The following is a 27,286-nucleotide window of genomic DNA, read 5'->3' as shown; positions in this document are numbered from 1 at the left end:
AAAAAAACCTTTAGTGTCTTTTATATGCATTCTGGACCAAGTCTACACTCCTCAGTCTACCTCTAAGGCTATGCACATCTGCACCCAACCATTATCTCATCTCCGGCTTCTCCCAGCCCCACACACTCCTCCAGGCCCAGCACACGCTGTTCCCTCTGCAGCCCTGCTCGCCCTCTTTAGCTTATCTGACGAAGACCTTGGAAAAAGATTCCTCCAAATCCCTGCTTGGCTGCAGGCTCTTTGTTAAGTTTCCCTGGTCTCTGCAGGTAGCCCACAGGACTTGAAGCAAAACTTTACTCCAGCTCTGGCACTTGTTAAGTGCTCTGTTATTATTTGTTGAATTACGGAATAAAAGAAAGCACTTATTACACTCTGTTGTCACATTTTGCCAGTCTGTTTTCCTAATGAGCTTTTTTCTACTGCTTAGCCCGGTTTGTTCATCTGTACAACTGCCCTAGAGCCTGACACATAGAAGCTACTTAATAAACACCATCCACACCTGTGGTTCCCCATCCCTGGCTGCACATTAGAATCACCTGAGGAACTTTTGTTTGTTTTTGGCTGTACGTGGGCCTCTCACTGTTGTGGCCTCTCCCGTTGTGGAGCACAGGCTCCGGATGCGCAAGCTCAGCGGCCATGGCTCACGGGCCCAGCCGCTCTGCGGCATGTGGGATCTTCCCGGACCGGGGCACGAACCCGTGTCCCCTGCATCGGCAGGCGGACTCTCAACCACTGCGCTACCAGGGCAGCCCTGAGGAACTTTTGAATCTGCCTAGCACCAAGTCCCACCTCAGGGCACTTAAGAATATTTGGGGGTGGGGCCTGATTATCAGTATTCTTTTTTAAGCACTTTGTGCAATCACAGTACAGAACCACTGGTTTATATTTACCAGGAGGATGCCTCAGCATCAAGTGAGAAATTCTGAAGAAGACAGGAGGGTGGTAAAAGATCATAAAATTAGCTAAATGTTGCTGAGAGGACAGAGTTCTCAGGGATGTTTTTGATATTGTTTTGAGACTTAAGGGAGTCTTAATAAAGACGCGGTTTTTAGCACTAGGCTATACCAAAGAAAAACTGAACTACCCCAATATTTAATTTAATGATTCCCAGTCCTTTGGATTTTGAAATTGGGGAAAATGACAAAGTTGCCAACTTTTAATTTTGATAATAAGGACATCTTTTATTTTATTTATTTATTTTTAAGGACATCTTTTAAAAGAACTAATTGCCATCCACTATCTGCATCATTCCATAAAAGAAAGAACTCTCTGAATAAGGGATAGTCCCGCCCATGAAATGAAAGTGAATAACTCTACATCAACATGTACATTTTCTCTCTTCCTCTTTTTTTTTTTTTCCATTTCAAGGCAGAGAGTGAAACTTTACCTCTGAGTCTGGCTACCCGACCAGAATGCATTTAGGAATCACTGGACTATTTTACACTTTTCCAGGGGTAAGAAGTATACAGATCATGTTCAATCTAATCATTAACAATTTTCTCCAATATGCCCAACTCAGTGTGCTCAATTAATTGAAGATGGTTTTCTCTTATTCTATCTTTAATACAGAAAGAAAATATATAGCTCAAAAGGGCAGTGGCAAAGGAATATGGAAGAGAGCACCAAAATAAAAGTAGGTACCAGATTTTTATCCATCTCTGCCACCAACTAATATGTTTCCTTGGACAAATCACAGAGTGGCAATGTCTTAAAAGTCAGGTTTTCAATGAGACAGTAAGCCCCGTATGGACAGTTTTGTCCTCAGAGCCTAGTACAATGCCTGGTACATAGCAGATGCTTAATAAATATTTGTTAATGAATAGATTAAATCAAGAGAGTTATTTTACATCATCTCTAAAGTCTTGGCCAGGCCCCAAATCCTACAACATATTTAAACAGTAAATTACAAATCTCTGCTCTCTGTAATTTATTATTGGCTTACCCTGTGATTCCCAAAAGGTCATCATTCTTGTATGTAAAGTGTCTAAAACAATTGATGAAAGAGTGAAACTGCTGAATACCTTTCTTTATTTCCTACCGCATTTTAAAATTATAACATTTTTATACATATCTGTCATAGAAAGTGTGGATAATAAAGAAAAAGAGGGGGACTTCCCTGGTGGTCCAGTGGCAAAAAATCTGCCTTACAATGCAGGCGAGGAGGGTTCGATCCCTGGTCAAGGAACTAAGATCCCACTACGCCGCAGGGCAACTAAGCCCGTGGGCCGCAACTAGCACACCTCAGCTAGAGCTCGCGTGCCGCAAACTACAAAGCCCATGCATCCTGGAGCTTGCACTCTACAACTAGAGAGAAACCCACGCACCACAAGGAAGAGCCCGCATGCTGCAACTAAGACCCGACACAGCCAAAAATAAATAAAATAAATAATAAATAAATCTTTAAAATAAAAAAAGAAAAAGAGGAGGGGAAAGGGGGAGAATTAGTTGTAGGTCCTTACACTGAAATATAATCTGTTGGTGTGTATTCTAATTTTTTACCTCAGTCAATATTTCTGTTGTGACTGAAGTTTGCAGTAAAATTTTCAGCTAGGGAAACTGAAGTAGTAAAAAGCAACTTACTAGGACTTACTAGGATATTGAGACTTCTCAGACAGGTTGCATGTATGATAATCATTCCATGTCTGGAAATACTCCAATTTTTTAACAGAACTGCAGACAGAGGGCCTGAATTAGCCTTTTCATCTATAAGGTCCTCAATTCAGTCCACATCCAATCATTCAAGTTAGCAAGTTAAAAACATCCCAAAGACGGCCAAGAGGATCAGCCTGGTGAGCCATTTAACCAGCTCCATATCTTTCCCGGTATTAGTAACAAGACTGCTTGTGGGAGACCATGGTTGAGCTTGATCATAACAACCTTGGCCAGAAACTCCTTCAGAGTTGGGATTGGGTTTATCTTTATATTCCCCAAATTGCGTTGCACATGGTATTAATAAATGATGTTGATGGAACTTCCCTGGTGGTCCAGTGGGTAAGACTCTGCGCTCCCAATGCAGGCAGCCCGGGTTTGATCCCTGGTCGGGAAACTAGATCCCACATGCATGCTGCAACTAAGAGTTTGCATGCCACAACTAAGAAGCCCACATGCCGCAACTAAAAAAAAAAAATTATGTTGAGTAAAAAGGTTAAGGATCTGTTATCTGCTTATCTAAAACCTCTTATAAAATTCATAAATTAGACTGTAAACCTCATAAGTTTAAATGTTTCTTGTATAGTGTGATATACATCATAGGCATTCATTAAATATATGATGGTTGGATGAATACATTCCCTAACCACTGTAAAATTGTACTTCCTGTCACCTAATCTAAAACCACTTTTTCTAAGCTATGTATTTGTTGGGGAGTGTCTTTAAACATTTAACGTTTCAGCATTTGATCAGTGGGTGTGTTTTATTTATTATATACTACATTTATTATATTTTACATTTGGTTTTTCTCTGCTATGTGTGTGTGTGTGTATATATATATACACACACACACACACACATATATATATATAGAGAGAGAGAGAGAGAGAGAGATACTTGAAACCACTCTCTCTACTCCCACAACTGTTTTAGCTACCCACTTCTGGAGTTTGTGACCTATTATTCTGCTCCATGTGGCTCACTTCAGCGGCTGATGTGACTTGGCATATCTACTGGTTGGGACTGATATCTTCCATTTTCTTTCCATTGCAATGCCACATATCGAATGATAACCTTTAGTAAATAGTCTATAATGGCTCCTGTTTTGTTTCCTGAATCACAACTGATGACCTAAAATAACAACTCCAAGTTCAATTTATTTGTAGTTTGTAGTATCTCAACCTATGGCAGAGAGATTAGTGTTCACCAAGTATTACCTATCCTCCCCTATTTTCATAGCCTTCTTTTCAGTTAGGTTAGATCATGTGGCTAGTTTCAGCCAATGGACTATTAGCAGAAGTGGTATGTACTACTTTTGGGTCAAGGAAGTTAAGAACCAGGGTGGTTGTTCTCCATTCTCTCTTTCTCTGCAGAAGCATCTCAGAAGCCATGCGTTTACAGATGAGAAGCCATTGTACAATTCGGCAGAGCCATTATCAGCCTGGACCCCTGAGTGAATGAATGGAGCAGATTCCCCCAATCCCACAATTGGTTTGAATGTGTAACAGGAGAAATAAATTTTGTTGTGTTAAGCCGAAGAGATGTGTGTTGAAGTTTGTCTACTACAGCAGGTAGTAGAGTTGGAGAACCTAAATTAATATATTCCCTAAATGCAGTACTTTACAAATACCTTTTTAAAATCTCAGTAACTGTGTCCTTGAGGTAAAAGCACTTCCCTCCTAATTATCCTTTTCTCCAAGCACCCCAGCTGACTGCCCATTGGCCGTGGTATATCAGATATATCACATTATGTTGGACTTCCCCCAGAATGCTTTAGTAAAACTGTTGGTGAGATGAAGAGAATTAAAAAGTGGATCAGTTTCTTCATTAAATAAAAGCTGTGGGGCTTCCCTGGTGGCGCGGTGGTTGAGAGTCCGCCTGCCGATGCAGGGGACACAGGTTCGTGCCCTGGTCCGGGAAGATCCCACATGCCGCAGAACGGCTGGGCCTGTGAGCCATGGCCGCTGAGCCTGCGCGTCTGGAACCTGTGCTCCGCAATGCGAGAGGCCACAACAGTGAGAGGCCCGCGTACTGCAAAAAAAAAAACAAACAAACCAAAAAAGCTGTGAAAGCCTGGGGCGGTAGTGTCATTCTCAGGCTAGAATCTACTGTGTTTCTGAACACAGTAGAACTTAAGTTGGAATCACCTTAGTGATTAGCTTTTTGGCTTCCAAATAATTAACTTTGTCACCACTGTAAGTTGAGTTTGTTGAAACTCAAAAATGGAAAAATGTCTGCTTCTTAAGGGAAAGAAATTCTGCCCCAGTCCATTCAGTGCCCTTTTTGCAGCTTCTCGGCCTACTCTTGGAGCTCTAAGAAATGACAAACGACCTAGGAGCTGATTTGCAAGGTGGCTAGGAGAAGTGCATTTTGTTCCTGTCAATTAAAGGAGTAGGGGACTCAATCGTTGGGCATGGTGTTGTGTAATTCTGTGGCTCTACTCAAAACCTCTTAGGATAAACAGTGGGGGAATAAGGGATGTTGAAGTGGACTGCGGGAGCATGTTGGCTGAGCATGGCTTTTGTGTGCTTGGCCTAACAATATTATTAATAATAGCTACCACTTATGGAGTACTTACAGGGCTAAGTGATTTCCCTGAATTGGCTCATTTGACCCTCACAAAAATCCTTTTTAAATACTGCTATTATCCCCCATTTTACAGACAAGGAAACTGTGGCCCTGAGGTATTGAGTGGTTGGCAGGAGGTCAGAATTCCCTTTCCGTGCCTGTCAGTGAGGTCTGAACTCAAAGCCCAGGGCTACAGCCACTGCCCCATGAGGGTGGTCCCGCGGGGCTGTTCAGGAGTCCAGGCAGGTACTGAGCAACCTGCCCTCCTCACACTGCCCACATGGCGCCCTCCCGCAAACCAGAAGCTACACTGCGGCACCCATGACCTCACCCAGGCACCGACGCCGGAGGCTCTTGGCCAGAGAGGAGGCTGGCTCCACCAAGGAAGGGAAGGCGCGAAGGCAGGAGGCTCGGAAGGCAAAGCGGCCTCTGAGGCAGAAGCAAAGAGTCCTGGCACTCGATGGAACGGAGAAAGAGAAGGTGCTGCTGGCAGTGACAAAGAAGAACCGCCCAGGCCAGGCCTCAGGGAGGCCAGAGGCCCGACCACTTCCAGGCCGTGAGGACTCCGGAACAACCACTTTTCGGCGTGCCAAAGCCTCTCATTTAATTCCGACAAGAGTTTTTTTAGAGAGAGGAGGAAGGAGCGACGCCGCGAGCGAGGACACGAAGCTTCCGCAGACGGGTGCTGGGGCGGAGGCTCCTGGGCGCAGTGGCGCCCGCCGCGGCCTCACCTGCCAGCCACCGGGCGATGTTCTGTGCCTTTGTCATTCAGCGTCCCACGGTGCCAGCTAAGTCACTCAGCTGTCACCGGCAGGCCCAGAGTCGCAGGACTCAAAATAACTCCGGTGAGACCTCCCGGAGGCGGAAGGCCCCTTCTCGGCGCGAAGGAGCATCAGGGGCATCTCTGCAAGTTGCTAAATTAGCCCGGCTGCTGTTCCGTTTTTAATTTTTTGTGTGAATTCAAGACTAGGCCGCGGATGTCTTGGCAGCGTGTGAATGAGTCCCTTTCTGAAAGAATTCACCCTGCTGAAGGGCCGCTGTCAGGCGCACCAAACTTGCAGCGAGCAGCAGGCGCTGATAGGAGCCCTCCCTGTGCCCGGTGCCTCGGCCTCCCTTCCCCGCCGGGCTGCCTCGGGGAGCCCCACGCCCTGCGCCACCACCTCCCCGGGAAGGGCCAGCCCGGCAGGACCTGGGCCTGGCGTGGCCTCTGTGCCTCCGCCATCGGGGAGCCCGCGCCCAGCATTTTTCCTCCGGCTGGACATGACCCCAGTGGCCTGCACAGAAGGAAGAAAGGAAATCAGGCAGAAGGTTCTGGAAACTGGCAGGTTCCCACCTGGAGGAGCTCTGTCTGTGCTGAAAATGTGCCTGCCTCTGGGGGGTGCCAGCCAGAGCGTCATCACCAGCCTGACATCAGCCATCATGCAGAAGGAAAGATCCATTTCAGTGAGGATGACCCCAGACATTTATTGCTCTAGCAGAAAGCAATAAATGCGTAGCTGGGACATTGTAGTGTGGGTTTTTTTAAGCATCACATCCAACTCCTTGCTGCCACCTTTCTCAATCTGAATGTGCCCGATTTCTCCCACGGAGGTCCCATAAACCTCCTGGATTTGGACCTCCCGTGTAAAGCCAAGGACACAGGAGCTGGAACAACCCACCACCTTGCCTCGGCTGCCACTTTTGCCCACATGAGCCAGTGTTTTGACTGAGACTAGATAAGAATTGACATGATACATTTTAAAGAAAGTTTGATATATTTTAAATAATACATAGTCTAACATGAACAGTTAAAAAAAGAGGAAAAGTACAAATAGCTAATAAACCTATGAAAAATGTTCAGATCTACTAGTTATTGAAGACATATGAGGGGCTTCCCTGAGTGGCTCAGTGGTTAAGAATCCGCCTGCCAATGCAGGGGACACGGGTTTGATCCCTGGTCCGGGAAGATCCCACATGCCGCGGAGCAGCTGAGCCCGTGCACCACAACTACTGAAGCCCGTGCGCCTAGAGCCTGTGCTCCGCAACAAGAGAAGCCACCGCAGTGAGAAGCCCCGCGCACTGCAATGAAGAGTAGCCCCCGCTCGCCACAACTAGAGAAAGCCCGCGCACAGCAACAAAGACCCAATGCAGCCAAAAATAAACAAATAAATAAATAAATTTATATTTAAAAAAAGACATGTGAGACCCTATTTTTCTTCCCTTCTGAATTAGCAAAATGAAAATATGGAATCCCCCCACATTGGCCTGGGTGTGGCAAGCTTAGCACTCTCTCTGGGACCGTAAACTGATGCGAAGTTTCTGGAAAGTAATTTGACAACGTTTATCAAGAGCCTTAAAAATGCCCCACGCAGTTGAGCGGACTCTAAAGCTGGGGCGTGGGAGTCAAGCAGATGTGAGTCCTGATCCTCACCATTCCAGTTGTGTACCCCAGGACAAGTCACTTGGCCTCCTTTAAGCCCCTTTCCTCAAGGATGAGAAAAATGGGATGCTTCTCCCTACCTCACAGGGCTGTTGTGAGGATGAAAGGAAAAAATACAGGCTGCTTAACAAACAGGGATGGTAGCTGTAGTGGTTGTTATCATAAATTCTCTTTGAGGCAGTAATCTGGACTGTCCTAAAGAAATAATCTGAAATGTAGGCAAAGATTCATGCACAAAAGATGTCTATCCAGCATTACCTATAATCATAAAAACATGGAAACACCGCACCCAGCATTAGGGGAAAAGTTAAGAAAGTTATGGTACAGCCACGTGGTTTTAGATATAAACTCGATTGATAGTATAACAGGGAAGAGCCAAATCCGATTACATGTTGGACCTGTTTCTTTTACTTTAACCTTTGCTTTCAGCTTCTTTTGTTCACTAAAAGGATACTGTCTATACATAATGGCCTGCCTTGGGGAACCCTGCCCCTCTGCCTGAATGTTAAACCAAAGTGCCTTTGTTCAGGGAAATATCCGGACCCTGTTCCACCTGTGGATGGCTACAGAAAGAAGAAATTAACACATCCCCTCCCCAAGGCTGCCCATTCCAGGTGATATTTGCAAAACTTATGACCTTTTTACTTTACTTCCTCATCTCCTCCCCTTCTCTGTGCTATGAAAGAAACTGGCATCCAAACCCCAATAAGATGGTTTTTCAGAGACACTAGTCTGCCATCTTCTCGGTCTGCTGGCTTTCCAAATAAAGTCGTATTCCTTGCCTCCACACCTCGTCTCCAATTTATTGGCCTGTCGTGAGGGGAGCAGAGTGAGCTTGGACTTGGTAACAATAGCATATGATAATGCACGGTTCTGTACCTTGCTTTTTTCACTTAACAGTGTAACATTTCGCAAGACACACGCGTCTGCAAGATAAGTGCCTAACATTGGAATTGTTGGGTCAAAGATGTGCATTTAAAAATTTGCAGCTATGGCCAACTTGCCCCACAGAGGTTGTTCCAGTGCACACTCTGACAGAAATATCAGAGGGCCTGTTTCTGCAGCTCTCCACAACAACATTATCAACCTTCGTTTTTGGCCAAGGTGAAAGTGGTATCCTGTAGAAATTTCAATTTGCATTTCTCTTATTATGAGTGAGGTTGAACACCTTTTCATATGTTTAACAGCCATTTGTGTTTCCTTTTCATTGAATTGTCTGCTTTGGCCTCAGTTTCTATTGAGTAATAGGCCTTTTTTTTTTTTTGCATTCATTTAGCTCTTCAGTTGACACATATGCAAATCCTTTTCCTTTAGTTTATCACTTATCTTTTAATTTTTTTGTGGCTTTTGCCATTCAGCTTTAAAATAAAAAAACATATTGTCAAGGTTCTAGGTAACTGCTCTTTCTCTGCTATGACACAGTGTATTGTCCTAACACATTGACGCTTCTCCCTCTTTCTGAGCTCCTTAAGGGCAGGAACCCTGACCACTTGAACCTCTGGCAGGCACCCAAAAGATACCTGGTTAGTGACTGTAGTTCCACTTAGTGAGTGAGTGCCAAGAACCCATGCCTCCTAGGTAAATCTGCATAGTACACAAGGGAAAAATATTCTCCTGACCTATCAGCTTCTTCCATGAAACAGTCATGGTCAACTTGTAATGAAAATGTAGTGAATTTTCAAAATATTATCCCAGCCTCAGAGGAGTAGCCTCAACGTTCAAGGTCACACTGAGAGTTGACAAGTCCACCCACAGCCTCCCACCTGGCCCAGTCCCACCCAGTCTAGCCCCAAGCAGGACAGACTCTCCCAGCCCGCGGGGGACTCACTGTGCTCTGGCTCCCTGCTGAGCGAGCTGGTGGGCAAATCTCCATCCGCAGGGCCTGGGGCAGCTTCAGAAGACCCACAACTTATCTTCTCAGGGACCTACAAGGAAAAGCAAAGTTCCTTTCCACCAGAAAAGAACAGGGTGGCCCAGATTGTGTTATGCAAATGATTAACTCCAATCTATGGAAACTTCAGAGCATTCCTGGCCTCACGGGGAAGGAACAAGAAAATTCAAGTTTAAAAAAAAGGAAAAGGAAGAGAGTACAGACAACTTTCAGCCTTTGGCAGAGGTGGGCCAGGTTAGGAATTGCTGCCAGGGTCTCACATACTGCTTGCTGTTCAGGGGCAAAATTGGGCAGAGGTACAAAGATAAACCTTGTCCCCAAAGCTGATTTCATTTTGGAGCTCAGCCATTGGTATCGTTTCTTTTCTAACAGCTGCACTCCATGAACAAGGGACATCAGAGGGCTGTGTTAGGGCATCCAATTCTGCTTTACTCGAATGGTTAGCCCCTTCTTCCCAGAAAGCATGATGGACCCAGTCTAAACAATAACCCTCCCATACCAGAGACATCTTCAGAGATGTCTCTCTAAAGACAGAGAAATTTCTTTATATCTTTACATATCTTAAAGGCTTTTTAATTTTTATTTATTGTTTTGGCCACTCTGCGTGGCTTGCAGAATCTTAATCCCCGGAGCCCTAACCACTGGACGGCCAGGCAATTCCCAAGGCTTTTTTATTTTTCACTTCTTATTTTGAAAAAAAGTCAAATTTACAGAAAAGTTGCAAAAACAATTCCGTGAACTCCCAACGCTCCTCATCTATTTTCACCAGTTGTTCTTATTATTGCTACATTTGCTTTATCACTATCTATACAATATATACTATTATTATCTCTTTAATGAACTATTTGAGAGCAAATAGTAGACTTTTACCCCTAAATATTTTCATCTTTGCTGCTAACAGTAAAGACATCCTTTTAAATAATCACAGTACAGTTATTAAATTCAGAAAATTTAACATTGTTAAATTACTGTTATCTAATCTGGAGTTCATATTCAAATTTTACTAATTGCCCCAAGAAAGCCCTCAATAGCTCTTTCTTTCCCAGACAAGGATCCATTCTTGGTTGCATTTAGTTGTTTTGTCTTCTTAATTTCTTTTAATCTGGAAGAGTTCCTCAACCTAGTCTTTTTTTTTTACTGTAAACTATTTTTATTTTTCTTTTTATTTATTTATTTATTTATTTTTAACATCTTTAATCAACCTAGTCTTTATGATCTTGATGTTTTCAAAGATTACCGGCCAGTTGTTTTGTAGAATTTCCTTCAGTTTGGGTTTGTCTGATGTTTCTCTAAGATTAGATTCAGGTTATACATTTTTGATAAAAATATTTTTAATTGCTCATGATTCTTGTATATTACAACCAAGTTATCAGATGAGTTGCATTTTGAAACAAGTTTTTTTTCATTATAGTTCATATTCACTTGCAGCTGACTGTCTAAAACATTATTTTCTGTATTCTTGCACTATCTGCTTTTGGTAATCTTTAAACATGGTAAAAATTTTTTTTTTTTTTGCATTTAGTGTTTATTCCTTTGAACACAGATCAGGGAGTCTCTCTTGCTGACTCATTCTCTTTTTGTCAGTTCTATTTTTTGTATCTGTTTATAATATTGGATATTGACAGTTTATTTTGAAATAGAAGTTGTTCCAAATCTCTCTTATTCTCCTTTGTATCTCTGGATCTAGCAACAATACCTGGTACCACTCAGGAAACGTCTGGGAAATGTTGGTTGACAAAGTGGATGAATTTAGTGGCTACACACTGAATTTTCTGAATTCAGGTCCTATGCAAAAAATAGTTTTGGTTGCTATTAATTATTTTACACATTGAGAAATATAGAAATTCAGGTATTACAGTTTTACAAAAGTGTCTTCTACTAATGATTTAAGTGTCTCAATCTTAAGATGAGCCCAAAGTCCATCTCTGGCTGAAACCCTGCTTGAGCCCTGGTGCATTTGAAGGGGGAAGGCTGAGGGGAAGGAGTTGGTGGTCTGAAGTCAGGCTTTTCTGGAGAAAGTCTCCTCCCAGAAATAAAGGCAGAGGCAGGCTGTGGGCTTTCAGGCTCTACTCAAGGACACCAAGTCTGAATGCAGAGAACTGGACCTCGTCACTCTTTGGTTCGAACCTTCTAACTTGTAGTATAGTCCAGCTATATCAACCTGAAGCTCAACACACCTGCCACCTAGAACCTGCCCACCTCTCCAGGCTCAGGCTCTCTCTCCCCCTTTTTCCTCTGCCAGTAACGCGCCTTCTCCATCCACCCCCTCCCAGGACTTTTTTTTTTTTGCGGTACGCGGGCCTCTCACTGTTGTGGCCTCTCCCGCTGAGGAGCACAGGCTCCGGATGTGCAGGCCCAGCGGCCACAGCTCACGGGCCCAGCCGCTCCACGGCATGTGGGATCCTCCTGGACCGGGGCACGAACCCACGCGCCCCACATCGGCAGGCGGACTCTCAACCACTGTGCCACCAGGGAAGCCCCCCCTCCCAGGAATTTTGATACTTGATTAATAGAAGGAAAGAGGCTTAAACTCAGAATTTTAAAAATTTAAATCAAAATGAAATTGTTTAAATTTATTAGCTTGGCAAAGATGAGAAAGATTAATTATATGCAAGAATATGGCAAAATAAGTACTGTTATACACTTTTCATACATTTTACAGCATCTGTTTAAACTTAAGATGCCTTCATCTGAGGACCAAGCAATTCCACTTCTGGGACTCTTTCCTATAGAAATACTTACACAAGTGCAGAAACATGTAAAAGCATGTTCACTGTAACCTTTTTGTAACGATGAAAAGATGGAAACTGCTCTCTCAACTGTCCATCTATAGGGGCTGGTTAAATATTGGGTTGGCCAAAAATTTCATTTGGGTTTTTCCCTAAGATGTTACAGAAACAAACTTTTTTGGCCAACCTGATAGAATATGGCACAGCATATAGTATAATACAATCTGGCTGTTAAAAAGAACAAGGTGGATCTGATCTCGGGTGGCCTCAGCCTGCAGCAGCTTGAAGCAGGGTTTCAGTTCCCGGCCAGTGATAGAGGTCGGGTCGCAGTGGTGAGAGCACCAAATCCTAGCCACTAGACCAGTGGTCAGTGACAAGGCACTGGCCCTATGGCTTTGCTGAAAAAGAATTCCCACAGTAGTGAAACAAGTAAAGTATTTATTAAGAGAAAAAAGGGTACAATACGTGTGGATAGACACACGGATGGGCTCAGAGAGACAGTGTCGCCCCCTAGTGGCAGTCTGAATCACTTTTATGGGGCATTTCTTCTGGGTTTCCTTTGGTCAGTCATTTTGATTTGCCTGGTTCAAAGTCGGTATTTGGTACAGCTCAGGATTTTCCCATGTGTGCGCGTGCATCTCTTAGCCAAGATGGATTCTACCAAAGAGGCCTATGGGTAAGTGAGCATTAGCTGGAATCACTTCCCTTTTGACCTCCAAGGAGCCTTTCTGCACATGTGTAGTCGGAGAGGTCTTCTGACTTTGAGAATGAGGAATATGTGGTCTCTTATCTTCTATCTGGGCAGGGCCCAGCCGCCTCTCTTAATTGTCCTGTTATTCCAGTCTTGGAGTATCTGTCCACAAGGAATGAACTCAAACCATTTGTCCTGGGGGCCCATCTGTCTCCTGCCTCAGATCTACATGATCTAATATGGAACCTGTCCAATATATATTATTAAAATGGAAAAACAATCTGCAAACCAGATTAAATATGGTTATTAATATTGTGAAAAATATTAACTAGTTTATATGTTAATATATTTACAGCAAAAAAAATCTGAAAAACACCTACACTAAACTATGAACAATGATTATTATCTGAGGAATGTGGGATTATGGGAGGCTTTCACATTCTTTGTTCTGTACATTTGTGATGTTTGACATTTTTATAAGAAATATTATTTGAAAATCAGGGAAGAAAACAAAGAATTAAAAAGCCCATGAATCAAAAAAATGGTAGTGTCTGGGGTCAGGGAGTCGTTGGGGTACAGATGCAGCAAGACTGACCATATGTTGACAAACGCTGAAGCTACGGGATGGGTCTACAGGGGATCCTTTGTACTCTCTACTCTTGCATATGTTAGAATATTCCATAATAAAAAGTAAAAGAAAAAAAAACACCCCAAATCCTAGGATAGGTAGGGTAAGAGGAAGCACCACCTGCTTGTCAGTTGGGAAAGGATGGAGTTCCATGGAGTCCTCTAAATATCTAAAGTTAGATTTTAGTAGGTAGAGGATGAGGCTCATTATTGATTTTGTTAAAGTATGAAAACTGATTTTAGAAAGATTACTTTGTATAATTTGGGTTGGAGCAGAGAAGGATTAGAGGTGAGGAGACAGACTAGAAACCACTTTGCTACAGGCCAGTAGCAGTAAGGTAGAAAGGAAGGATCAGTTAGAGGTGCGATGGAGGCCTCACGGAAAAGTCATGGTGACTGTTGAGGAGTGGGGAAGTGAGAGAGGAGTCCTGGGTAACATCTCAGTCCCTCTTGAGAGCCCCTGGGAGGCTGGTGGGGCCAACAGACGCAGACAGAGATCAGTTTCTTGAGCGCCAGCTTCTATCTGCTTCCCAGTCAGGGAAACCTCCCAACCTCAGCAAGGGCCTTTTAGCCGGCTCTTCCCTGGCTCAAGTGTGGCTGGAATAACTGGCCTTGAACTTGACTCCACTTTTTCCTCTCCATTCCTCCCAACACTACTTTCCATATCTTGTAGGGTTCCCTAATGGGCTACAGGAGTTAGCAGGAGGATTTGTTTTCTAATGTTCGTTTATTCATCCACTATCTAAGTAGTTACAACAAGCCCAGGCGCTGTTTGAGTACACACGATAATGAATAGAATGGACAAGGCATTGTCTCCTGGCGCCTACGGTCCATTCTTCTACCATCACATAAGTAGCTTATTTTCTCTTTTAAAAATTTATTATTATTATTATTGTGGTAAAATACATATAACAAAATTTACCATCCTAACCACTTTTGAGTGTACTGTTCTGTGGCATTAATTACATTCATATCTTGCAAGATTGAACTCTATACCTATTAAATAATACCTTCCTATTTCACCCTGCCCCCCAGGTCCCGGCAACCACCATTCTATTTTCCATCTTGATAAATTTGATTATGAAGTTACCTCATATAAGTGGAATTATACAGTATTTGTCTTTTTAAATTTTTTTAATTTAATTTTTTATTGAAGTATAGCTGATTTACAATGTTGTATTTGTCTTTTTGTGTCTGGTTTACTTCACTTAGCATACTGTCCTCAAGGTTCATCCATCTTGTAGCCTGTGTCAGAACTTCCCTCCTTTTAAAGGATGGATTAACACTCCATTGTAGGGATATATTATATTTTCTTGAGTTGCTTCTATTTTTTGGCTATAGTGATAATGCTGCTATGAATATGGATATACAACTATTTCTTTAAGTCCCCAGAAGTGGAATTGCTGGATCAAATGGTAATTCTATTTTTTAATTTTTTGAGGAACTGCCATACTGTTTTCCATAGCGACTACACCATTCTCACCAACAGTGCACCACAAGGGTTCCAATTTCTCCACATTCTCACCAATGCTTCTCATGTTGTTTGCAATTTATTTGTTAGTTTTTACAGTAGCCACCTCAATTGTTATGATGTGGTAGGATGGGTTTTAAAATATAAGAATTTTTGGGACTTCCCTGGTGGTGCAGTGGTTAAGAATCCACCTGCCAATGCGGGGGACACAGGTTTGAGCCCTGGTCCAGGAAGATCCCACATGCTGTGGAGCAACTAAGCCCGTGGGCCACAACTACCGAGCCTGTGCTCTAGAGCCCGCAAGCCACAACTACTGAGCCCATACACCGCAACTTCTGAAGCCTGCATGCCTAGAGCCCATGCTCCACAACAAGAGAAGCCACCTCAATGAGAAGCCCATGCACCACAACAAAGAACAGCCCCCACTTGACACAACTAGAGAAAACCTGTGCACAGCAACAAAGACTCAATGCAGCCAAAAATAAATAAAATATAAAAAATTTTTACAATTAATATTGTTGAAGAATATGATTTTCAATTCAAAAGGTTATTTTCCTCTCGTATTAAGCCACTCAATCAGAGACAGAAAGCTTTGAGAAGGCTGTAGCACCTTCTTTCCAGGTGTCTCGTTCCACTATTCTGAAAGCAACACACGTGGAGGGTTTAATTCACTCCGTATAGGGCTGTCCTTTAGCTTAGTTTCCCCATTTAGACAATGGGAATAATAATAGTATCTACCTCATGGGGTTATTATGAAGATGCAATGAGTTAATTAACATAAAGCACTTAGAACAGGGCCTTACATATTGTAAGCTCTGTACAAACACCTATTAAATAAAATAATAAAAATAGTTGTCCAGTTTTGTGGCTTCTTTGGAGGTGCTGACAAAATGTAAGAATTGTCTATTACACTGGAAAGAAACATGAACTGATCAAAGTTTACTGAAGGTCTGTATGTCCAGGATTGTTCTAGGCACTGGGAGGGGAAATAGGAGATGCCCCAGGACTGCCCAGGATCTGTGGCTGCCTAGTGAGAAGAGCTTCTGAACTTCAAGTTTCAGCTTCTCCAGAATTAAAAACACAACTGCTCAGTTTGCCTACCACATTCTGGGCACTGTCCTGGGCATTTTATATGCCATTTTTAATTTTTCCAACAGCCCTGTAAAGTAGGGATTATTAATACCAGTTTACAGATGATGAAATTAAGGCTCTGAGGGGTTAAGTGACTTGCCCAAGATGGGGAGCATGGGCAGAGATGAGTCTAGGAGGGAGGCAGAGCCCTCCAGGGGTCTAGGAGGGTGAAGTTCTCCCTCACCCCAGAACTTGAGACCTTCAGGGTTAATGAACATCCATCATTTACTGAGCCCTGCCACATGCCAGGCCCGGGCCAAGTCTTCATACATTGGACTCACCATTCACGGAAGAATTCTTCCAGGAAGGGACTTTTGCAAAGAGGAACCGGAGGCAGAGTGAGGCTAAGTCGTGAGCTAGCAAAAAGTGGGTTCATTTCAAAGTCTCCAGACACCTGGAAGGGTGGCTAAGCACTACCGAGGAGTTTAAAAGGATTCTGCATCAAAATCACCTGAATTGCATATCAAAAATTCAGATTCCTGGGCCCCATCCCAGGCTTATTAAATAAAAATCTGGCTAGGATTTGCAAGTTTCAGTAAAGCTTTCCCTGCAGCCTGGAAATAAGGAGAATACAACTGCCCACAGAGAGTTAAACCATGAAATCAGCATTAAAGAATCCAGGCAAGATTTGCAAAGTCACCTCTAAAGGGACAGATCAGTCTTCCCCTTCCCTCTTAACACTAACCAGATTGATTGTATTAACAAATATAAAGGAATAATGAATAGGAGAAAATGTTATGACCTTGGCATAGAGAAACACTTCTTATACAAGACACAAAAATCTCAAGCCTTAAAAGAAAAGGATTCAAATATTCAACCGTATAAAAATTAAAAACTTCTGTACAACAAAAGATGTCATAAAAAAAAAAGTAAAGACAAACCAGAGAAGGGGAGAATATATTTGCATTACATATAATCAACAACAGATTGTGTATAATCAACAAAAGATTAGTATCTAGAATATATTAAAAAACTTTAAAAAATCAATTTAAAAAGAGGGAGAAATACTTCTGTAGAATAGTGATCAAAGGACATGAACAGGCAATTAGAAGAAAAGCCTAAACCACAAATAAACATGTGAAAAGGTGTTCAACTATCAGGGATGGGGAAATGCAAATTAAAACCACAAAGAGATATTTCAAGAGCTGGCTAGGCTGTGCAGCAACTGAAACCTCTATATACACTGGTGCCAGTGTAAAATGGGACATGCTCTTTTCAGAGCAATCTGGCAATAGCTCATAATATTTAAGAAGCAAATACCCCACAATCTAGTAATTTCCCTCCTAGAAAAATTCTCCCACATGTGCTCTAAGGTACAAATTTTAAAATGTCTACTGTGACATTTTGTATAATAAAAAAGGAGGCAATTTAAATGTTCAATGTTAACCTAAAACAAGAAAATAGCCAGTTATTTTTTTTTACCAGCAAAATGGGTTTATTCAGGAGCAGCAAAGAATTGCAATTCAGAACCTGCAACTATGGGGAACCACATGCAAGTCCAATAAAGCAAAGGAAAGGAAGCTCTTTTATAGAGGAGAAAGAGAAGTTGGGAGGGGCTGTTAAAAACAAAACGTTTACTGGAGGAAACAAGAAGTTTGAGGTAGAGTGGCTTTTCATTGGCTGAGTTGTGACAGTCTCTCATTGGCTGAGTTGTTGCCAGGCAAGAAGAAAATCTTTCTTCATCATGCCAGCAGTAGTAGAGTAGTGTCACTTCCTCCTGGAGATGAAAGGTCCATCTCTTCCTGTTGGGATGTGTGTTGACTTGAGTGGTACATGTGTGAGAGCTCCCCTTCCTGACCTCCCAACTGGATAAGTACCCAGGTGGTTAATATGGTAAGCCTATTTTTTTACTTTTTGAGGAAACTCCATACTGTTTTCTATAGTGGCTGCACCAATTTACATTCCCACCAATAGTGCACAAGAGTTCCCTTTTCTCCACATCCTTGCCAACCCATCTTTTTTTCTTGTCTTTTTGGCAATAGCCATTCTAACAGGTATGAGATGATATCTCATTGGGTTTTGATTTGCATTTTCCTGATGATTAGGGATGTTGAACATATTTTCCTATTGGCCATCTCTATGTCTTCTTTGGAAAAATGTCTCTTCAGATCCTCTTCCCATTTAAAACATTAGATTGTTTGTTTTTTTGCTATTGAGTTGTATGAGTTCTTCATATATTTTGGATATTAACCCCTTATCAGATATATGATTTGCAAATATTTTCCTCCATTTAGTAGGTTGCCTTTTCATTTCACTGGTGGTTTCCTTTGCTGTTCAGAAGCTTTTTATTTTGATGTGGTCTCACTTGTTGATTTTTGCTTTTGTTGCTTTTGCTTTTAGTGTCAAGTCCAAAAAAAAAATCAGCACCAAGACAATGTCAAGGAGCTTATTGCCTGTTTTCCTCTAGTAGTTTTATGGTTTCTGGTCTTATATTCAAGCCTTTAATACATTTTGAGATAATTTTTGTGCATGGTGTAATAAGACAGTGGTCTGGTTTCATTCTTTTCATGTGGCTGTCTGGTTTTCATTTCTTGAAAGAGACTGTCCTTTCCCCATTGTATATTCTTGGCTCCTTTCTTGTAAATTAATTGACCATAATATGTATGTGTTTATTTCTGGGCTATTATGTTACATTGATCTATGTGGGTTTTTTTTAAAATGCCAATACCATACTGTTTTGTTTGCTATAGCTTTGAACATGGTTTGAAATCAGGGAGTGTGATACCTCCAGCTTTGTTCTTCTTTCTCAAGGTTGTTCTGGCTTTTTGGGGTCTTATGTGGCTCCATACAAATTTTAGAATTGTTTGTGCTGGCTCTGTGAAAAATGCCATTGGAATTTTGATACGGATTGTATTGAATCTGTAGATTGCTTTGGTAGTACAGATAATTTAACAATACTAATTGGGCTTCCCTGGTGGTGCAGAGGTTAAGAATCTGCCTGCCAATGCAGGGGACATGGGTTCAAGCCCTGGTCCAGGAAGATCCCACATGCTGCGGAACAACTAAGCCTGTGTGTCACAACTACTGAAGCCCATGCACCTAGAGCCCATGCTCTGCAACAAGAGAAGCCACTGCAATGAGAGGCCTGTGCACGGCAACAAAGAGTAGCCCCTGCTCACCGAAACTAGAGAAAGCTCACACACAGCAACGAAGACCCAACATAGTCAAAAATAAGTAAAATAAAATAAATAAATAAATAAACTAATTGTTTCAGCCCATGACTATGGAATGTCGTTTCCATTTATATGTGTCTTCTTCAATTCCTTTCATCAATGTCTTATAGTTTATAGCTTACAGGTCTTTCATCTCCTTATATTTTTTCCTAGGTATTTTATTCTTTTTGATGCAATTGTAAATGGGATTGTTTTCTTAATTTCTCTTTCTGATTGCTCATTATTAGTGAACAGAAACACAACAGATTTCTGTAGTTTTTATTTTGTAATTTTTGGTCTTACCATGTGGCTTGCAGGATCTTAGTTCCCTGACCAGGCATCGAACCCGGCACCCCAGCAGTGGAAGTGTAGAGTCCTAACCACTGGACTGCCAGGGAATTCCCTTTTTTTTTTTTTTTGCCACACCTTGCGCCATGTGGGATGGGATCTTAGTTCCCCGACCAAGGATTGAACCTGTGCCCCCTGCAATGGAAGCACAGAGTCTTAATCACTGGACCACTAGGGAACCCCTTTAAATTTAAATAAATAAATATATAGATTTTGATCCTCTTAATTATTGTTGAATTTGGCTTGCTGGTACTTTGCTGAGAATTTTTCCATTTATATTCATCAGAGATGTTGGCCTGTAATCTTCCTTTCTTGTAACTTTGGTTTTGGTATTTTTCTCATTTCTTAAGGTAAAAGGTTAGGCTATTAATTTGAGATCTTTCTTCTTTTTAATATAGTACTTAAGGCCATACACTTCCTCCTAAGCACTGTTTTAGTTGCATTCCATAAGTTTTGGTATGCTGGGTTTTCATTTTATTCATCTCAAAGTACTTTGTAATTTCCCCTGTGACTTTTTTGACCCACTGGTTGTTTAAGAGTGTATTGTATGTTTTCCACACATTTGTGAATTTCCTAAATTTCCTTCTGTTATAGATTTGTACTTACATTTCATTGTGATCAGAGGCATATTTGTATGATTTCAATCCTTTTAAATTTATTGAAAAAAAATTTTATGGCCTAACGTATGATCTAATACTGGAAAATATTCCATGTGCACTTGAGAAGAAAGTGTATTCTGCTATTGTTAGCGTATTTTATAGATATCTGTAAGTTGATTTATAGTGTTGTTCAATTCTTCTTTTTCCTTGTTGATTTTCTACCTAGTTATTCTTTCCATTATTGAAAATAGGATATTAAAGCGTTCAAGTATTATGATTGAGTTGTCTATTTCTCCTTTCAGTTATGACTATTTTTGCTCCATGAATTTTGGGGCTCTGATTTTATATATATATATATATATATACACATATATAAAATAAACCTATGTTTATAATTATTATGTCTTCTTTATATATTGGTCATGTTATACTTATATCATCTCCTTCTTTGTCTTTAGTAACAATTTTTAGTATAAAGTCCACTTTGTCTTACATTTATATGGACATTTCAGCTCTCTTTTGCTTACTGTTTTCATGGTATGTCTTTTTCCATCTCTTTCTTTCAAACTATCTGTGTCTTTGAATCTAAAATGTACCTGTTGTAGACAGTATATAGTTGTTGTTTTATCCTTTCTGAAAATCTTGGCCTATTAATTGGAATGTCTAGTCCATCTACATTGAATTACTGATAAGGTAAGATTTATACATGTCATTTTGCTATTTGTTGGCTATATGTCTTTTTTTTCTTTTGCCTTGTGCCTACGGGTACATTATAATATTATTTTTAATTTTTGTATTTTATTTTATTTATATTTTTATACAACAGGTTCTTATTAGTCATCAATTTTATACACATCAGTGTATACACGTCAATCCCAATTGCCCAATTCATAACACCACCCCCCACCCCACCACCACTTTTCTCCCTTGGTGTCCATACATTTGTTCTCTACATCTGTGTCTCAATTTCTGCCCTGCAAACAAGTTCATCTGTACCATTTTTCTAGGTTTCACATATATGCGTTAATATATATTTGTTTTTCTCTTTCTGACTTACTTCATTCTGTGTGACAGTCTCTAGATCCATCCACGTCTCTACAAATGACCCAATTTCGTTCCTTTTTATGATTGAGTAATATTCCATTGTATATATGTACCACATCCTCTTTATCCATTCATCTGTCAATGGGCATTTAGGTTGCTTCCATGACCTGGCTATTGTAAATAGTGCTGCAATGAACATTGGGGTGCATGTGTCTTTTTGAAATATGGTTTTGTCTGGGTATATGTCTGGTAGTGTGATTGCTGGATCATATGGTAATTTAATTTTAGTGTTTTTTTTTTTTTTGCGGTACGCAGGCCTCTCACTGTTGTGGCCTCTCCCATTGCGGAGCACAGGCTCCGGATGCGCAGGCTCAGTGGCCATGGATCATGGGCCCAGCTGCTCCGCGGCATGTGGGATCTTCCCAGACCGGGGCATGAACCTGTGTCTCCTGCATCAGCAGGTGGACTCCCAACCACTGCGCCACCAGGGAAGCCCTATTTTTAGTTTCTTAAGGAACGTCCACACTGTTCTCCAGAGCAGCTGTATCAATTTACATTCCCACCAACAGTGCAAGAGGGTTCCCTTTTCTCCACACCCTCTCCAGCATTTGTTGTTTGTAGATTTTCTGATGACGCCCATTCTAACTGGTGTGAGGTGGTACCTCATTGTAGTTTTGATTTGCATTTCTCTAATAATTAGTGATGTTGAGCAGCTTTTCATGTGCTTCTTGGCTATCTGTATGTCTTCTTTGGAGAAATGTCTATTTAGGTCTTTGGCCCATTTTTGGATTGGGTTGTTTGTTTTTTTAATATTGAGCTGCATGAGCTGTTTATATATTTTGGAGATTAATCCTTTGTCCATTGATTTGTTTGCAAATATTTTCTCCCATTCTGAGAGTTGTCTTTTCGTCTTGTTTATGGTTTCCTTTGCTATGCAAAAGCTTTGAAGTTTCATTAGGTCCCGTTTGTTTATTTTTGTTTTTATTTCCATCAATCTAGGAGGTGGGTCAAAAAAGATCTTGCTGTGATTTATGTCAAAGAATGTTCTTCCTATGTTTTTCTCTAAGAGTTTTATAGTGTCTGGTCTTACATTTAGGTCTCTAATCCATTTTGAGTTTATTTTTGTGTATGGTGTTAGGGAGTGTTCTAATTTCATTCTTTTATATGTACCTGTCCAGATTTCCCAGCACCACTTATTGAAGAGACTCTCTTTTCTCCATTGTATGTCCTTGCCTCCTTTGCCACAGATTAGTTGACCATAGGTGCGTGGGTTTATCTTTGGGCTTTCTATCTTGTTCCATTGATCTATTTCTGTGTTTGTGCCAGTACCATATTGTTTTGATTACTGTAGCTTTGCAATATAGTCTGATGTCAGGGACTCTGATTCCTCCAGATCCTTTTCTTTCCCGCAAGACTGCTTTGGCTATTTGGGGTCTTTTGTGTCTCCATACAAATTTTAAGACTTTTTGTTCTAGTTCTGTAAAAAATGCCTTTGGTAATTTGAAAGTGATTGCATTGAATCTGTAGATTGCTTTGGGTAGTGTAGTCATTTTCACAATATTGATTCTTCCAATCCAAGAACATCGTATATCTCTCCATCTGTTGGTATCATCTTTAATTTCTTTCATCAGTGTCTTATAGTTTTCTGCATACAGGTCTTTTGTCTCCCTAGGTAAGTTTATTCCTAGGTATTTTATTCTTTTTGTTGCAATGGTAAATGGGGATGTTTACTTAATTTTTCCTTCAGATTTTTCATCATTAGTGTATAGGAATGCAAGAGATTTCTGTGCAAAAAAAAAAAGAGATTTCTGTGCATAAATTTTGTATCCTGCAGCTTTACCAAATTCATTGATTAGCTCTAGTAGTTTTCTGGTGGCATCTTTAGGATTCTCTATGTATAGTATCATGTCATCTGAAAACAGTGACAGTTTTACTTCTTCTTTTCCAATTTGTATTCCATTTATTTCTTTTTCTTCTCTGACTGCTGCAGCTAAAACATCCAAAACTATGTTGAATAACAGTGGTGAGAGTGGACATCCTTGTCTTATTCCTGATCCTAGAGGAAATGTTTTCAGTTTTTCACCATTGAGAATGATGTTTGCTGTGGGTTTCTCGTATATGGCCTTTATTATGTTGAGGTAGGTTCCCTCTATCCCCATTTTCTGGAGAGTCTTTATCATAAATGGGTGTTGAATTTTGTCAAAAGGTTTTTCTGCATCTATTGAAATGATCATATGGTTTTTATTCTTCAGTTTGTTAATACGGTGTATCACATTGATTGATTTGCATATATTAAAGAATCCTTGCATCCCTGGGATAAATCCCACTTAATCATGGTGTATGATCCTTTCAGTGTACTGTTGGATTCTGTTTGCTAGTATTTTGTTGAGGATTTTTGCATCTATATTCATCAGTGATATTGGTCTGTAATTTTCTTTTTTTGTAGTATCTTTGTCTGGTTTTGGTATCAGGGTGATGGTGGCCTCATAGAATGAGTTTGGGAGTGTTTCTTCCTCTGCAACATTTTGGAAGAGTTTGAGAAGGATGGGTGTTAGCTCTTCTCTAGATGCTTCATAGAATTCACATGTGAAGCCATCTGGTCCTGGACTTTTGTTTGTTGGAAGATTTTTAATCACAGTTTTAATTTCATTACTTGTGATCGGTCTGTTTATATTTTCTGTTTCTTCCTGGTTCAGTCTTGGAAGGTTATACCTCTCTAAGAATTTGTCCATTTCTTCCAGGTTGTCCATTTTATTGGCATAGAGTTGCTTGTAGTAGTCTCTTAGGATGCTTTGCATTTCTGCCGTGTCTGTTGTAACTTTTCCTTTTTCATTTCTAATTTTATTGATTTGAGTCCTCTCCCTCTTTTTCTTGATGAGTCTGGCTAATGGTTTATCAATTTTTTTAATCTTCTCAAAGAACCAACTTTTAGTTTTATTGATCTCTGCTATTGTTTTCTTTGTTTCTATTTCATCTATTTCTGCTCTGATCTTTATGATTTCTTTCCTTCTGCTAACTTTGGGTTTTGTTTGTTCTTCTTTCTCTAGTTCCTTTAGGTGTAGGTTAGATTGTTTATTTGAGATTTTTCTTGTTTCTTGAGGTAGGCTTGTATAGCTATAAACTTCCCTCTTAGAACTGCTTTTGCTGCATCCCATAGGTTTTGGATTGTCGTGTTTTCATTGTCATTTGTCTCTAGGTATTTTTTGATTTCCTCTTTGATTTCTTCAGTGATCTCTTGGTTATTTAGTAACGTATTGTTTAGCCTCCATGGGTTTATGTTTTTCACGTTTTTCTCCCGGTAATTCATTTCTAATCTCATAGCTCTGTGGTCAGAAAAGATGCTTGGTATGATTTTAATATTCTTAAATTTACTGAGGCTTGATTTGTGACCCAAGATGTGATCTCTCCTGGAGAATGTTCTGTACGCACTTGAAAAGGAAGTGTAATCTGCTGTTTTTGGATGGAATGTCCTATAAATATCAATTAAATCTATCTGGTCTATTGTGTCATTTAAAGCTTCTGTTTCCTTATTTATTTTCATGTCGGTTGATCTGTCCATTGGTGTAAGTGAGGTGTTAAAGTCCCCCACTCTTATTGTGTTACTGTCGATTTCCTCTTTTATAGCTGTTAGCAGTTGCCTTATGTATTGAGGTGCTCCTATGTTGGGTGCATATATATTTATAATCGTTATATCTTCTTCTTGGATTGATCCCTTGATCATTATGTAGTGTCCTTCCTTGTCTCTTGTAACATTCTTTATTTTAAAGTCTATTTTATCTGATATGAGTATTGCTACTCCAACTTTCTTTTGATTTCCATTTGCATGGAATATCTTTTTCCATCCCCTCACTTTCAGTCTGTATGTGTCCCTAGGTCTGAAGTGGGTCTCTTGTAAACAGCATATATATGGGTCTTATTTTTGTATCCATTCAGCAAGCCTGTGTCTTTTGGTTGGAGCTTTTAATCCATTCACGTTTAAGGTAATTATCAATATGTATGGTCCTATGTCCATTTTCTTAATTGTTTTCAGTTTGTTTTTGTAGGTCCTTTTCTTCTCTTGTGTTTCCCAGTTAGAGAAATTCCTTTAGCATTTGTTGTAGAGCGGGTTTGGTGGTGCCGAATTCTCTTACCTTTTGCTTGTCTGTAAAGTTTTTGATTTCTCTATCGAATCTGAATGAGATCCTTGCTGGGTAGAGTAATCTTGGTTGTAGGTTATTCTTTTTCATCACTTTAAATATATCATGCCACTCCCTTCTGGCTTGTGGAGTTTCTGCTGAGGAATCAGCTGTTAACCTTATGGGAGTTCCCTTGTATGTTACTTGTTGTTTTTCCCTTGCTGGTTTCAATAATTTTTCTTTGTCTTTAATTTTTGCCAATTTGATTACTATGTGTCTCGGCGTGTTTCTCCTTGGGTTTATCCTGTATGGGACTCGCTACACTTCCTGGACTTGGGTGGCTATTTCCTTCCCATGTTAGGGAAGTTTTTGACTATAATCTCTTCAAATATTTTCTCTGGTCCTTTCTCTCTCTCTTCTCCTTCTGGGACGCCTGTAATGCGAATGTTGTTACGTTTAATGTTGTCCCAGACGTCTCTTAGGCTGTCTTCATTTCTTTTCATTCTTTTTTCTTTATTCTATTCCGCAGCAGTGAATTACACCATTCTGTCTTCCAGGTCACTTATCTGTTCTTCTGCCTCTGTTATTCTGCTATTGATTCCTTCTAGTATAGTTTTCATTTCAGTTATTGTATTGTTCATCTCTGTTTGTTTGTTCTCTAATTCTTCTAGGTCTTTGTTAAACATTTCTTGCATCTTCTCGATCTTTGCCTCCATTCTTTTTCCGAGGTCCTGGATCATCTTCACTATCATTGTTCTGAATTCTTTTTCTGGAAGGTTGCCTATCTCCACTTCTTTTAGTTGTTTTTCTGGGGTTTTATCTTGTTCCTTCATCTGGTACATAGCCCTCTGCCTTTTCATCTTGTCTATCTTTCTGTGAATGTGGTTTTTGTTCCACAGGCTGCAGGATTTTAGTTCTTCTTGCTTCTGCCGTCTGCCCTCTGGTGGATGAGGCTATCTAAGAGGCTTGAGCAAGTTTACTGATGGGAGGGACTGGTGGTGGGTAGAGCTGGCTGTTGCTCTGGTGGGCAGAGCTCAGTAAAACTTTAATCCACTTGTCTGCTGATGGGTGGGGCTGGGTCCCCTCCCTGTTGGTTGTTTGGCCTGAGGTGATCCAACACTGGAGCCTACCTGGGCTCTTTGGTGGAGCTAATGGTGGACTCTGGGAGGGCTCATGCCAAGGAGTACTTCCCAGAATTTCTGCCGCCAGTTTCCTTGCCCTCATGGTGAGACACAGCCACCCCACACCTCTGCAGGAGACCCTCCAGCACTAGCAGTAGGTCTGGTTCAGTCTCCTATGGGGTTACTGCTCCTTCCCCTGGGTCCTGATGCGCACACTTCTTTGTGTGTGCCCTCCAAGAGTGGAGTCTCTGTTTTCCCCAGTCCTGTCAAAGTCCTGCAATGAAATCCCAGTAGCCTTCAAAGTCTGATTCTCTAGGAATTCCTCCTCCCATTGCCAGACCCCCAGGTTGGGAAGCCTGATGTGGGGCTCAGAACCTTCACTCCAGGGTGGCCTTCTGTGGTATAAGTGTTCTCCAGTTTGTGAGTCACCCACCCAGCAGTTATGGGATTTGATTTTATTGTGATTGCACCCCTCCTACCATCTCATTGTGGCTTCTCCTTTGTCTTTGTATGTGGGGTATCTTTTCTCGTGAATTCCAGTGTCTTCCTGTCAATGACTGTTCAGCAGTTAGTTGTGATTCCAGTGCTCTCACAAGAGGCAGATAGAGCACGTCCTACTCTGCCATCTTCTCTATTTGATGATACTTTTTAAAAAAATTTTATTATTTATATTTTTATACAGCAGGTTCTTATTAGTTATCCATTTTATACATATTAGTGTATATATGTCA

General features: G+C 40.9%; 1 protein-coding gene across 1 annotated transcript in view; it reads right to left on the bottom strand.

The window, feature by feature from the left end:
- KAT6B (lysine acetyltransferase 6B) overlaps positions 1–27,286 on the bottom strand; it is a 226,720-nt gene that overhangs the window by 184,266 nt on the left and 15,168 nt on the right. The window contains exon 2 of the mRNA XM_082673136.1: positions 9,465–9,561. The gene's annotated coding sequence lies outside the window, so the exon portion shown is untranslated. The remainder of the gene's footprint in view (positions 1–9,464; positions 9,562–27,286) is intronic.

This window comes from Grampus griseus (assembly GCF_964374135.1).
Source record: "Grampus griseus genome assembly, chromosome: 16".
In the NCBI taxonomy this organism is placed as follows: Eukaryota; Metazoa; Chordata; class Mammalia; order Artiodactyla; family Delphinidae; genus Grampus; species Grampus griseus.
This window is presented reverse-complemented; position numbering and strand designations above follow the sequence as displayed.